This window comes from Meriones unguiculatus, chromosome 3 (assembly GCF_030254825.1).
Source record: "Meriones unguiculatus strain TT.TT164.6M chromosome 3, Bangor_MerUng_6.1, whole genome shotgun sequence".
NCBI classification, from domain to species: Eukaryota; Metazoa; Chordata; class Mammalia; order Rodentia; family Muridae; genus Meriones; species Meriones unguiculatus.
In genome coordinates this window covers 89,484,434-89,499,350 of record NC_083351.1, presented here as the reverse complement: position 1 = coordinate 89,499,350, position 14,917 = coordinate 89,484,434, and the positions used below count along the sequence as shown (strand labels likewise).

General features: G+C 45.4%; 1 protein-coding gene across 21 annotated transcripts in view; it reads right to left on the bottom strand.

The window, feature by feature from the left end:
* Aopep (aminopeptidase O (putative)) overlaps nucleotides 1-14,917 on the bottom strand; it is a 293,944-nt gene that overhangs the window by 39,872 nt on the left and 239,155 nt on the right. For 3 of the 21 annotated variants that reach the window (XR_009590801.1, XR_009590802.1, XR_009590805.1), the window contains one exon: nucleotides 13,376-13,482. The exons of the other annotated variants lie outside the window; for them this stretch is intronic. The gene's annotated coding sequence lies outside the window, so the exon portion shown is untranslated. Of the gene's footprint in view, nucleotides 1-13,375; nucleotides 13,483-14,917 lie in introns of those variants that run through there. 21 annotated transcript variants of the gene reach the window in all.

Here is a 14,917-nt window from a genome sequence, read left to right as displayed (position 1 = left end):
ACCACCAAGCCCAGCTCTGCGTTTTTATTTTAAAGAACAAGGAATATTTATTTGATTTTACAGCAAATTTATGAAAATTAAGAAGGGAACTCTAACCCTCTTAAAAGGATGCAGCACTGCAGGTGAGTATTGCGAGATGAAAGCGGCAGAAATCCTCCTTCCTGGTCAGCCAACACCAAGTGGTCAGCCCTGAAGGCCAACACGTACAAGTAACTTCCAGGACTGAGCAGGGTGCACCTATACAAACACATGTGACAGCAAACAACAGTTTAAGGCAGTGTGTAATGAAGAAGACAGGTCATGACTGCGAGAACACATGTAAGGTGTGTGAGAAGGGCAGGAGGTGATAAGGGTATGGGGCGGGGATGGTGTAATAGTTTAATTCATTTTAATTAAATAATTTTAATTCATTTGAAAAATGAATTAAAAATAAAATAAAAAATAATACATTTAAAATTAATGAAGACCTTCCTCCCTGACCTACTCTGATTTGTCATTTTAGGGGCAGCTTCTCTTAAGGAATTCATTTAAAAGTTTAGGGTTTTCTTCCTATAAGCAAAGGTTAGAAGCAAGTAGGGCCTGTTAGATAAATTCTGTCTTCATGAACTATGGTTTTATACTTTAATTAACTGTTTTCAGACGTCCCTCTGAGAAATTCACTGGCAAAAATCTTTAAAAAGCAGTCAATAGAAGGTTCCAGCCATCTTCTAGCTCAGAGTAACATCACACAGATCAGGAAGGAATCCCTGGGCTCACAATGCAGAAGCTGCTAAAGCCATTTTAATTACCCACAGCAAAGACCTGGGGAGACAAAGTACAAATATCCCTACAAGCCTCTGTGTTCAAAGGACCCTGTCTTAAGAGGCCTCTTCCCAACTCATCCTCCAGGGGAGGCCCAGAAAGTATGTCTGGGAGAAATGAATGATGGGGATCAGGGAAGAGGTGGGGAAAATAAGTATTTGATTCTGGTATCAGAGTCCCTAGCTTTACAGGATATGATATCAAGTACACATGATTTATAAAACATTCCTTGTCCTACTCCCTTGGACACCTACACGCTGGACTGCTGGGATGCTCCACCTGGCACCGAGGCTTGAGTCACTGCAGCCCTGGCTTCGGAACACTGCAGAATGCGTAACTGGGACAGACTTCCCAATGTGCCATGAGGCAATGCCTCTTGGAAGCAGTGGGCTGTGGTGATCATGAAATACTCATCTTTTACAGCACCGAGCAATGTGCTGGGTGGATAGGATTGTCTTCTCAGCTCTAGGCCAGATTCACACCAAGGCAACAATCCTCCAGTCTGATCATCCCTAGAAAGGGATGTCAGCAAGGCCCGGGTGACAACACTGTCCAGCAGTCTGTCCTCTCCGGATGGCTCCAGTCAAACAGAAGAATTTCAGGTATAACCAACTGTCCCACCTCTCTCTACTGGGAACAGGAAGGTATTCACAGCTTGCCAACAGTGCCTTTGCCCAATGAGGCCTCACAAGCCAGCAAGTGTGTTGAAGAAGTTAATTTTCCAACGAGAATTTCAGAACTGTTTCACCTGTATTCCATTTTGTTTCAGCCTCAACCCTCATGATGCTTCTGCCCATAGCTAAGTGTCACATAGGGAACATGCTCTCAAACTCCATCTATCAGACCTGTACCGGAACTTGATTTACCAGGACAGTCCATCCTTTGGCTCCCTAAGACCATGCACCACATTTCGTGAATCTTTCCTTTGTGAATCACTGTTCAAACTTAAAAACTTAATAAACTTAAAAACTTAATAAAAGTAAAGGTGAGGCAATGACTATTTAACTGTGGCTTTGAGGAAAAAAAAATAAAAACAAGTGTTTCAAGTAGAACTGAAACCCAGGTACTCGGGGCAGAGGCAGTAGGATGACAAGTTAAGGCCAGCCTGGGCTACAATGTGAGTTCAAAGCCAGCCTGGGCAACCTGGCACGAACCTGTCTCAAAAGTTTTAAAGGAGAGAGGCATAGTGTACAACTCTGTGCTCAGAGTTCATTCCCCAACATGAGGTGTTGGGGAGAACAAAGCATCAGGAATGCCAAGACCCCAAAACAAACTTCTTCCACAACACTCAGCAGGAATATATCCTCAGCATGCCATTCAGAACGCAAAGCCTTCACACAGAGGTGACAGAATACACAAGAATTAAACAGCTGCCCAGGATTAAGCAAACAGTGGAGGTTGACAGTACGCCCATTTAACACACACACACACACACACACACACACACGTTTGGGTATACACATATGGAATTTGGGGCATTTAACTTCAAATACAATGTGACTTTTGCTAGCTCCTGCCTAGAACCATTATGTATTTCCTACTCTGCTCACTTGTCTGTGACAGAACAGGGAAGATTAAACACAAACACCTGCAGTGTGACTGGCTCCATCTTGCGGAGACTGACTCGAAGCTCATATTTCTGAATGTGAAAACGTCACCTCAGCTTCTTTGGTGGAAGGTGTATATTGAGTAGAACAACCCATTATTAATGATAGTCAAGAGTTAACCTAGTATTTCATTTTCGGGAAGAGAAAGCTTGGGGCTGGGGAGATGGCTCAGTGGTTAAGAACACTGGCTGCTCTTTGAAGAGACCCAAGTTCAGTTCCCTGTACTCTTATTAGGTGGTACACACCAACCTGTAACTGCAGCTCCAGGAGATCTGATGATCTTTTCTGGTCTCCACTCATGTGCACAAACCCATGAACATACACATAATATTAACTTAAAAGAAAAAAGAATGTAAACATTCTTGAAAAACAAGAATGTAGTTTTGGAGTTTTACCTGCAGTGAACTTCTCTGCCAGGCACATTCAGGTCACCCATCACAGGGAGGTATGGGTAGTCAGTCACTGTGAATGCAGATAGGGGGTCACTGTGCAGAGTAAGAAAAAAAAAAAAAAACAAAAACAGAAGGAGCTGTGCTACACTTGACAGGACCAGAGGACAGCAGTGGCAGCACCGGTACAATGAGGGCGTGTCCGGCTTGGCCTGTACTCCCTGATCCTGCTCTGGCCTACTGAAACAACTGCTTTGGAACACATGTATACATCATCATTATACACTTGCTCAGCACACAAGGCTGGGCTGCTCTTACTGTGCTGCTTGAAGTTGCAGCCACCTTTCCCAGCTGTGTCAGGTATGCCTCTAAATGAAATCTCTATGCTAGGTACATGGGAACTCTAGAATTAACTAACTCCTATTCTAGCACATGGCATAGTTCTAGAAAAACCTTGGTGCCTTCTGTATGCACTGTGTTTAGTCCTCTGTCACTAGACCCTGAAGGCAGGTTCTCTAGGGAATAGACCCTAGAGAACACTGAGAAGCCACAGCACCCAATTGGCTCCACACACTCAAGCTAGGTCCACCCCCTTTCTTCCCGAGACACCCATTATTGCTAGTTATAAACTGTACCCCAGGAGGTCTTGTGGATAAAGCCCCCATGAATCACCGCCTCACCTCAGCCTCTGGTAGGAACAGTGCCACCCACCTTCGCCATCACACACAGGCATCCACCTCTATATTTCACTTGGCTTCCTTTCTGGGAGCTCCTGCGTAGCAGGACTTAGTTCGCGGAGAACATTCCTGACCAGCATATATCCTTGAGAAGCGGAGCTTTCTAACAGGCTGTCTGCCGGCAGACGTACCTAAAGCTCCAGGTTGGAGCAGTATAAAAACGAAGGGCTTTAGCTGGACAGAAACCAGACTGTGGGGTTTTCTTGGATATGCTGGGCAGCGTGCACATTTCCAGATGCAAAGTTACTCTGCAGCATTTCTGGGCTCTGCAGTTAGTTTTCTGGGACACGTTCCTTCTGATCAGGCTCCTTTTCGTGTTATGGTTAATGTAACAGGATGAGAGAAACCACAAAGTACAAAAAGCTACAAAGGAGTAAGCCACTTCTCCATGCTGCCCCTTCCCCCATAAGCACTGGAGAAACATGCCTTTAGCAGAAACACATGCACTCAATAGATGGGCGGGTCTCTGGAACATCAAAGCCCCTCAACTGTGGCACAGGATGATCCCCAGATAAATGGGAGAGTAAAAAGATGGGTTACATGTGATGGTCTCGTTTGAACCAGGACACAGCTCTGAAGAAACAGATGATGTGATCTGGGCAGTTTAGGAAGCGTGGGTTCAATGCCCTACCCTGCAGAAGGCAGAGCTGATTCTAAGGTACACAGCTAAGATCTAGCAATCTGTCCTTACAGCCCAATTCATCTCAACCAAAGTAACCTCACAGTGTAGCAGCTGCCATTGCAGGGGTACACACTGAGCTGGGCTCTCAGGCTGACTGATGGCAAGGGTACAACCAGTTAGCAATTTCCTCTAGAGTTAAAATAACAACCCGGTACCCTGGGCACATGAGGGGTGGAAAATGCCTTGCTTGGTGTCTGGGAGAGAAGAGGGTTGCTTAGGTTTCATGACATTTGTTTCTGAAACTAACAGGAGCAGATGCCTGAAGAGCAGAGGCAGAGACACACTCCCTTTGTTTCGCTAAGAATTCCAGGTCAGTGCCAGGACCTGGAATAGTTAGTGCTCTGTGTCCACACACAGCTCTACTGAGCATGCATAGCACCAGCACCTTTACAGCAGTGTGTCTACACACTGTGAGTCTACATTTCTTGCCTCCACACACCCAGCCAAGTAGTTAAGAGAGCAAGCTGGTCAGCAAAGCCAGCTAGGATAGATGACAGAACGAAAAACTCCACAGCAGAGGCCAAGTATCGGCTCTGCTTCTTTCAGGATTCAATTAAACTGCTTTGAAGTTGAAGCTATTTGCATTTTAATAAAAGCCAGAAAAGAGGACCCGGCTGTGTTGCTGAGTATTTCTTAGAAGTAAGTTGGCAGTATCCATTTCAGTGCAGCCCTTAAAGTAAAACAGCAATAGCCCCATAGTTAATTGCCAAACAGGGGCTCATCCTCCATGATTTTCATACTGTGACTACACACTAAACACACTCATTTCTGGGTGGCTCACAGAGTCCCCTCACATCTCGCAACAGATGTCAGTTCAATTCAAGAACCAAGGGGAGAGGAAAAACAAGAGGGCTGCCTGGCTCTTCACACTGACGCCACTAAGGGAAAGTCACAGGAAAAGAGGGAATCTGCAAGGCCTGTCTCCTTCCTGGCCCTGCAGGATCGAGGCTCCCCAGACTGCTCTGCATCCATAGACGTCCACTGCAGGACAAAGGATAATTTTGCACACATCTGTCCAGGTCCCTGAAACTTCAGGATTATAGCTACAGCAAGCGCTGAACCCCATATTAATGCTAGCCAAGGTACTTTCTATGAAAGCTACAGAACAGATCTTTTCCCCAAAGCAGAATTATTAAAGCGTCATTGAATTTGGCTAATAATAAAAAAAGAGCTTGAGAAGACTACCTTTGAAGTAAAAAAAGAAAAGTTATGTAATTATTTCCTCTAAAAGACTTAAAGGCAAAACAGCAAAGTATTCATAGTAAATAGCTGAGTGACCAGATGACCGTAATTTAAGTTTTCTTCTTTAAACCTCGCCATATTTAAAAAATTTTCTCTAACAGACAATACTACTTTGATAATAAAAAAGAAAAAGGCAAATTTCTTAATCTTAAATTGGTTTGTTTGAATGCAGAAGCTAAGCATGGTGAACTGAATGAAAACATAGGAAACAGACCCCATCAGAAAGAAAGCTTTCATGTAGAAATAAAGACCACACTGGCTGCAGCACCCTCAATAGCAGGGCAGGAGTCCCAGGAGCCACTGTAAAGATGCTCTGTCTCCCAGCCAAGCATCAAGGGAGGAGCCAGCCTGTAGCCCACTCCGGTTCTACAAGGAAGTCTCCATGGCATGCACAAACTACATAAACTAAACACACATTTTAAAACGAATGTCTTCCTCTTGCCCTTCAGCAAGCCTTTCTCAGGAGCCCTCATAATGTGGCCTAATTAACTCTTTCTCCTCATTGTAGCTGCTGGTGAAAGCACTTACAAAATACTGAAATGCCTAAATACCAACTGAAAGGCATCACATCACATCTGCTCAGTGCTAGAGGAGCACAGTCTCTCTCAACACTAAGGTGGGAGCGCCATGGGGCTGGCACTGGAGAGAGGGCACAGGTACTGGTATGCAGCTCATAAGATGATGGCATTCTTAGAGCTCCAAGGAGAAACGAGGCCCTGAAGGGGCCCTGGAGGCCAGAAGAACAGAGCCTGGAAAATTGACCCAGTGCCTGCATCTGTGCTCAGTCCAGGCACTCAGCACTGTTCTCTTGAGGCCCAACAGCCTGACACCCCACCTGTGTTTTGCTCTGTGATTCTGGGAAATGGCTCCTCTCAGAATGTGGCTGGGGGCCACGCAGATAGCTCAGTAAATGTAAATGGTAAATGGTCTTGCTCTCTAAGCCTAATGACCTGAGTTTAATCCTAGGAACCTACATGAAAAAGCTGAACATTGCAACATGCATCTGTAATTGTGCTGCTTCTACAGCGAGATGAGACAATTTCCTGGGCCAGCAAGCCTGGAATATGTGGTGTGGCAGAAACAAGACCCCTACCTCAAAAACAAGTTGAAGAGACCTGAGTGCTTTCCTCCAGCCTCCACACAAGCGCTGCAGTGCATGCCCCTTCACCTACACCACAATGAGGAAGATGGGGGAGAGACACACAAAGACACATACGGCTGCTGGATAGCTCTGCTTCCCTGCCACAGAGTCCATGACGACAAGTGCAGAGACAGGGTGCCAGGGGAAAGGAAGGCCGAGTCCCCATCAGAGAACCTGCAGCCAGTGGGGCACTTTTGGTGGCACGCAGATATTGACCATCTGAAAGCTTTGGTCTCTCTCATCCTTCTCCAAGGCCTCCCCACCAATCATAGCAACTTCTCCCCCTAAACAAGACTACTACTGTCCAAAACCTATGGGAACCTGGAGCCAGTGGCTTTCATGGAATGAGCAACAACGCTTTGGTTTTTTTGTTTGTTTGTCTTTGTTCTTCGAAACAGGGTTTCTCTCTGTGTAGCCCTGGGTGTCCAGGAACTCACTCTGTAGACCAGGCTGGCCTCAAACTCACAGATCTGCCTGCCTCTGCCTCTGTGCCACCACAGCCCAGCTAGTGCCTCACTTTTAAAACTAGCTTGACACTAAAACTAGAAAACCTAACGCACTTAATATTTGCACCTTGACACAATGTCCCACTTAAAATGCAAGGGTGAATTATTGCATGTTCACATGGATGTCTTTATTGGCAGGCCGAAGCCTGCACACCCACCAAGGCTCAGTGATGCAGTGGTGAATGACCTGAGGAGTCCCCAGGAACAGGCAGAAGCTAAGCATGGTGAGCTGAATGAAAACATAGGAAACAGACCCCATCAGAGAGAAAGCTTTCATATAGAAATAGAGACCACACTGGCTGCAGCACCCTCAATAGCAGGGGAGCTGAAGATACAAACTATAGCATATTTATAACCCAGTTGCCCAGATGCCACAAAAGCATTCTGAGGAACCTTTCTGAAACTACAACCAACTCTTGGGAAAACTCAACAAAATGCCATCCCTCCAGGTTGCCTTTGCTGCCTCTCTCCTGAGAATAACAGCACAAGTTAAGAGCATGCACAATGGGTGTTGAGCCTGCATGCTGAGAGATTCTGCTTTCCAATAGTCCTTTCAGACTCTGCCCACACAGGCCTGGAGACACACTTAACTGTCACAGCCACATCACCCCGTAAGGATTCATAATGAACTGCCCTGTAACACAACATACATCTGGAGCCAAAACCATCCTTTTGAGTTGATCAGTGCCTGAGAGTCAGCTCAGTAGCCACTGTCCCTCCTACACACCTTGGCAGCTGAGAGCTATGAGCCAGCATGCCTCCTCTTCCCCCTTCCTCTCAGGAGGCCATGTGGTCTCTCTATCTAGCCATTGCTAAAGCTGTCTTTGGAAAAGCACATATTCCCAACACAGTCCACAGCCACTGTTCTCGGTCCTACTTCCAATGCCACATGCTTTCAATCCTGCCTAAAGGGCTCCTTCCCCAGCTTCCCCACGGTGCCTCCTCCTGATGTACTCCACTCATGTCAGAAGAACACCTGCAAATCCTCAACATAGCAAGCAATGTGAGTGACCTGCCACGTCAAGGGTAGCACACAGCTTGCAGAACTTTAGCCAAGCCTGTGGCAACAGCCTAGGTTCATCCAAATGCAGTAGATAGATTTTTAATAAAGAACCTTAAATGATCCCCAGTCTGTCAAGTAGGAACTAATGATCTAATTGCTGACAACACCACAAAACAGGGCTCCTCAGACCCACACAAGCCTCATATTTAAATAATGTACAAAATCAGAAGCACAAGCCAGCAAAGATTATGTGGGGTCAAGGAGAAACTGAGAAAAAGCATTTAAGATACAAAAATCCCTTCCTCAATATAAATTAATTTACTGGGTATTACACACACCTCTTCCCCCAATTCTAAAAAGCTTATATCAAGCCCATGAGAAAACACTTAACTAACTGGAAGTTGTCAAAGTTTCACTTGCATGACTGATGGTTAGAACTCAGAGACAGAGGGGACAGGGCAGCAAGCACGGGTGAACAACGTCTGTCTCTTTGTTATGTACTCAAACTCACAGAAAACATAGGACCCTGCAAAAGCTCACCAGTCTTTCAGCAGCATTCTTCACGCTGCCTCAAGTGGAAAACAATCCAACTGACTACTGGAACAGAGCTAGATAAAATTTGGTATGTCCCTACACTGGAGTACTACTCAAGAATAAAAAAGGAACAAGCTGTATTCTTATCTTGCAACAATGGATGGACCTAGAAACATGCTAAATGATGGAAGGAAAATGGAACAGTAAATACATATCTACCTATCTTATAATTAATTCCACTGTTTGGAAACACCCAGAAAATACAAATCCACAAAAAGAGACTGCTTGTTTCCTTTGACAGGGAGAGGGATGTGTGGATTCAAAGTTACCACCAATGGGCACTAACGATTTCTGAGGGTAATGGATATATTCTAAAACTGGATTTCAGTGATGCTTGTACAACTTGACTAATTCAATGAAAAAAAAAATCACTGAATTGTTATGTAAATTATGCCTCAGTGCTGTCAAAAACACAGGCAGGCGTACAGAGCCTACAGCTGAAGCCCAGGGCAGCTGTAGAGCACTGGGTCTGTGCTTTATGGCTTTTACTTTCCTCACTCTGGAGTGGAAAAGATTACATCAGGCCATCAGCATCAGGAGAACGCAGAAATCTGCTCTTCAATTTCCTCCTGGATAATAAGGGAGTGTGGGGGAGACAGAGGCATGCAGAGGAGCAAGTACGTCTGTTCCTTCTTCATTACAGAGTTCAAGCCAGGTCACCGCCCTATTAGACAGGAACCGGCTGGGACTAGTCATTACTGCACACTGCCAGTGGGGGCCAGAGCTGGGGCTTGGGAATTGCGGAGCCCACCACAGCAACAACACTTTTAAAAAGGTGGCAGCAGGCAGTGAACAGTAAGGAAATGAGAAATGGTGAAGTTCCTATGCTTAGTTCCTATACCCTAAACAAACACAAGCCTTTGACCTTCCAAATCTCTAGGTTAGGCTGCACGTGTTAAAATCAACATCAAGTTTATAATTACCTATAATGAAAACATCAATCTGCTAAAGCAGACAGACTATGCAGTGACCTGAGGTGCCCTAGTTTGCTGACCCCTCCCACCTCCGGAAAAACCTGACATTTGTCAAGCACATACTAAACCCCCAGCTGTAACCTGAGGAGGCCTGACAGCCAGTGGATGAGTTGCTTTGCAGAGCTCTGTACTACTGGCCATAAGGCGACAATAGTTCATGACAGGAGACCTGGAATAAAGACTATCTAGTGGCACATCACAGCCAGGCCACCCAGTGTGCCACCCAATACACAGAAGGTCCCAGCTAGAAATACACCATTACCTGCACATTCAGAAGATAAGCACCTTAGGGACATAATTCCCACAGAGGTTTGGAACAGGAAAGGAAATAACACAAAGTACATACATGAAAAGATGGCCAAACTGATAGAAATGGAGTGAAGTTATTTTTAGTTGCAGCCAATTTGGGCAAAAATTCATTTTATGACAAACAGATTGCTGTGGAAAGAGCAGGAAATCGGAAATGTTCTATTCGTCCTCTTTCCCAGTAACCCCAAGAGAATTTTATTTTGAGAAGAAAGTAATAAAAGCTGTCCTGCCTGCCAACGTCTGAGAGTAACTTGCCTGAGAGTAACTGTGCCTTGCTGGCTGGTGGTGCTATGGACAGGCCCAGAATACGCACATGCCCTGGTCTGTGCAAGCAGGAGTCATCGAGATGCGATTGGGAACTGCTGCAGCCACAGTTGGGTGTCACTTCCTTTGGCCTATGAAATCCCTATCCTTCCTTCTGCTGATGGGAGGAAACGGGGAGATTGTTCCAGAGGACTCCACCCTTCTCTAACTGTGTGAGTCTGTAGGGCAGTTACTGCTCTTTGTCAGCGCATTAGAATGTTCTACGATTGGCAAGGGCTGCTAAGAGAATACAGTGGCGTCTTCTTGTGACTCACCCCCAGCACTCCCTTCTTGTGCTTTTTCTTCTTTCTGTACTCTGCATGTTAATTTCAGAAAGGAGAAGGGATCTGGGGAGACAAGACCATAACCTGCCGATACTGCTCCTGTTAGCTAATGCAACATTTGACATGAAAATTATCCTACATAAAAAAATAATTTCTTCCCCCATAAAAAATTCAAGAATGCTCATAATCCAGAGAGTATAGGAGTTTCAATCCTTAGCAATTAGGAAGCCACAGTCAGTCCACTGGGCTTTGTCCAAGGACCCTTTTAACTACTTGAAAATGACAGCTGATTACCAAGTAACAGTGTGACTCACCTATAAAACCCTTCTAAAATGTATTGATCCTCAATTACATAAGCAAGGCCATGCTCAGAAGCCTTTTTAATCATGCATAGCCCATTACTCATAGCTGAGACAAACACTGTCCATTTCTTTATCATCTAAGTGGGTTTCTATTAGTAAGTCTGAGCTTAGGAAAACATATTAACTATTCTCAGTGAACTCTACCTGAGAATCACAGTTATTGTAAAAATCTGGCCTGTATCTTGAAGTGGGGGTAAGGTAGAGATGGCAGCACTTGTTTTGAAGGCTGTCCTAGCTTCTTCTGTGCTCAGGACAGCAGCAGGTACTATACTTGTGGGCTGCTAGACCTTGCAAAAAATGAGCTCACTTAAGACTTCACCCCAAAGCAGTAAAAAACGGCTCTAGTGGTTTCCACTAAAATTCCCTTGGGGGAGCCAGAAGAATTCCCAGCAGCATCCACTGAATTTTGCTGTTTTCTGAAGGTAGAGCAGACTGGCCTCAAATTTCCTAAGTAGCTGAGAACGACCTTGAAGTCGTGCTCATTCTGTCTCTACCTCCTAAGTACTGGAATATGGAAAAGTGTGGACCCAAGACTACTTGGGAAGTGAGACTGGAAGGTGCACTCTTACGCCTCTGGTTCATCTGGTCGGCACTGCCAGAGCAATGCAGCTGAACACGGGGGACATTCTAGTTGGCTCACAGATAGCACAGCCATATTGCTAACATGGCCTGTGCTGCAGCTGCCATTCCTGTCTCTCCTCAGCTCTGGGGCTCCTGTTCTCTGAATTTAGTAAAGACAAATGACTTTAATGCCTGAAAATGGCACTCAGAGGCCATCACTGATTACATTAGCAGTCACTGTCTGAGCTATGACGCACTGGTAGCATTCTGGGGCTTCCACAGGTTTGAGTGGCCAAGAGAAAGAAGTAGAATATGAGATTTTACTCCATATGTAACTCCATATCCCAATGTGGAAGAGTCTAAGAAGGGAGAAAAACAACCAATTTCAGCTTAATTATTTTTTCACTTTTTATTCATCACAGTTTATATTTATGAATCCCAATCCCGCCTTCCCTCCCTCATCTCCTCCCATGTCTTTCCCCGAGTCCACTGATGGGGGAGGTCCTCCTCCCCTTCCCTCTGATCCTAGCCTATCAGGTCTCATCAGCAGTGGCTGCATTGTCTTCTTCTATGGCCTGGAAAGGCTGTTCCCCCCTCAGGGGGAGGTGATCCAAGAGCAGACCAATCAGTTCATGTCAGAGGCAGTCCCTGTTCCCATTACTATGGAACGCACTTGGACACTGAACTGCCATGGGCTATATCTGTGAGGGGGTTCTAGGTAATCTCTATGCATGGTACTTGGTTGGAGTATCAGTATCAGAAAAGAACCCTGTGCCCAGATTTTTTGGTTCTGTTGTTCTGTTGTTCTCCTTGTGGAGCTCCTGTCCTCTCCAGGTCTTATTATCTCCCCCTTCTTTCATAAGATTCCCTGAACTCTGCCCAAAGTTTGGCTATAAGTCTTAGCATCTGCTCTAATACCCTGCTGGGTAGAGTCTTTCAGAGGCCCTCTGTGGTAGGCTCCTGTCCTGTTCCCTGTTTTCTCCCTCTTCTGATGTCCATCCTCTTTGCCTTTCTGAATAGGGATTGAGCATTTAGCCAGAGTCCTCCTCCTTGATTCGTTTCTTTAGGTGTACAGATTTTAGTATGTTTATCCTATATTATACATCTAATATCTACTTATGAATGAGTATATGCCCTGTGTATTTTTCTGCTTCTGGGATACCTTACTTAGGATGATCTTTTCCAGTTCCCACCATTTGCCTGCAAATTTCATGATTTCCTTGTTAGCTTAATTCTAAAAGAGCTGCAGAGCACAGCACCACTCTGTGTTCAGGAAACCACACATTCTGGAAAGAGAAACAAACAGTCTAGCCACAGTTAGAATGACTAAGAAAACCAAAGTGAAAAATGGACAGGGAAATACAATGTCCTTCACAAAAGGGCACTTTGACTAAACTATTGTTAAGACAGCCTCTGTTTTAATTCTGGATAATGTCAATGTGATACTAAGATACATTATAAAGGGCTGTCTACAGACTAAGGAAACAGTTCTTCATAACAAAGCCCCAGTAAGATCTGCTTCTTTCCTAATCTTCATTTAAGGACCTAATACATGGAATCCACACAGAGGTGTTTCCTGTACCAGCCTGTGACCTCAAAACAGGTTTTACACAAGAAACAAGTGAGAACTAGTGAGTCCAGGTTCTCATATGCCACAGAACAGAGTCCTGGGGCAGAGTCTGACTTCTTTACGGCAAACGGCAAACAGCACCAGGAGTTTTAGAAGCAGCCAGAGAAGCAGGCAGTGGTACTGATGGTTGCAGAGGCAGAAAGTTATACAGCTCCAGGCCAGACTGGGCTACACAGTATGACTCTAAAAAGCAAATCAAAAACAGAGTATGAGGTTGAGCAAATCAAAGCAATGAGCCGTCACTCTTTACCTTTTGCTCTCAAGCTCTGTCCAAACTTTTGCTGCTTCCTAGATGGGTCTTGCTGCCAATGACTCTGCATTATACACGCACAGTTCCTTCCGCTAAGGCTTGGTCCGCTGGTGAGTCAAAGTCAGATGCAAACCGTCAGTTCTGGAAACAGTATCTGCAACTTCAATCCAAGTGGGGAGGCTGGGCACCAAGCAGGTCCCAGCATGGAACAGAGCTCTGAGACTGAAGGCCAGTGTGTGGCACGCATGTAGTGGCCACACACATGCTTGTAGGCAAACACTCCCAGCCTATGTGCACACACTATAGCACTACTCCTCTGCTACCAGATATCCCCAATCAACCGGCTTGTCTTCCGACAGTCTAGGACACCTTGCTATTGTTGACCACTGACCATATTCCCAGATGTAGCGTGTGTCTGGGCTCTCAGAGCCAGGATGGCCCGGCACCCACCCTCTGGTATATTTTAGTTTGCTGAGGGAACAAAGGGGGGTAAGGAAGCCCTCAGGAGTCAGATCACCTCAGTCCCACTCTCTTGGGTGGTCCTCGTCCACTCAGAGCTCTCTCCTTCTGTATCTATCCGCCTGCACCATCTTTCCTAAATGTCTCCACATTCTGCCCTCTGGTAGCTCGTCGTTCTAAGAGACCAAACCTCTACCTACATTCTGTGCATACCGTTCATCTTATCACTACTGTTTCAGAGATGGTTTGATCTGCCCTACAAGTAGAGTCCAACAAACTGTAAGAAAATTTCACAGGCTTAGGGTGTGTTCAGTGCTAAAGTACCTCCCCAGAACACTCAAGGCCTTGAGCACTACAAAGAAAGAAAATTTTCCCTAACTAAACTTACAACTCATCAAAGTATGAACATGTACAAACATGAAAACATTACAGAAAAAAACAAAAACAAAAACGAGGAAACATGCACTAAGAGTATCTGAAGACTGCTAGAAGGGCAGTGGGGTGGTGCCACTCTGCACTCCAACATAAGATGGCCACTTATGTTTGATTCAACACACACACACACCACACCCAAACACACACAGCACATACACACCACGTGCATACAGCACATAGCACATATCATATATACACACAACACACATTCACCACACATGCACACACCACACAGCATACAACACACACACACACACACCACACCATACCACACATAAACACACAGCACACACATAATTTTATGCCACAGCTGCTTGGTCTATGACAAACTGTCAGTAATCTGTACCCTACAAAACATACCATTTTAATGTCTCCTGCAGATTCCTGGCTGCCGCAGCAGCAGCCTGTCCTAACCATTCTCTGATGTGACTCAGTACAATCTGTCCCTGTGCATTCCTCAGCAAGCCACAGTACAAGGCTTCCTCTGGGATGGCTGCACATGGGTGTACTAGACCTCTTCTGTGTCCCTCTGTCTCCAGGAGCCATACACAGCACACTTGGCCTCACATTTCATTTATCCTCATCCAGAACCCAAATATCTGCCTCCACCCATACAGGGGTTACAGACAACTGGAACATGGAATAAAA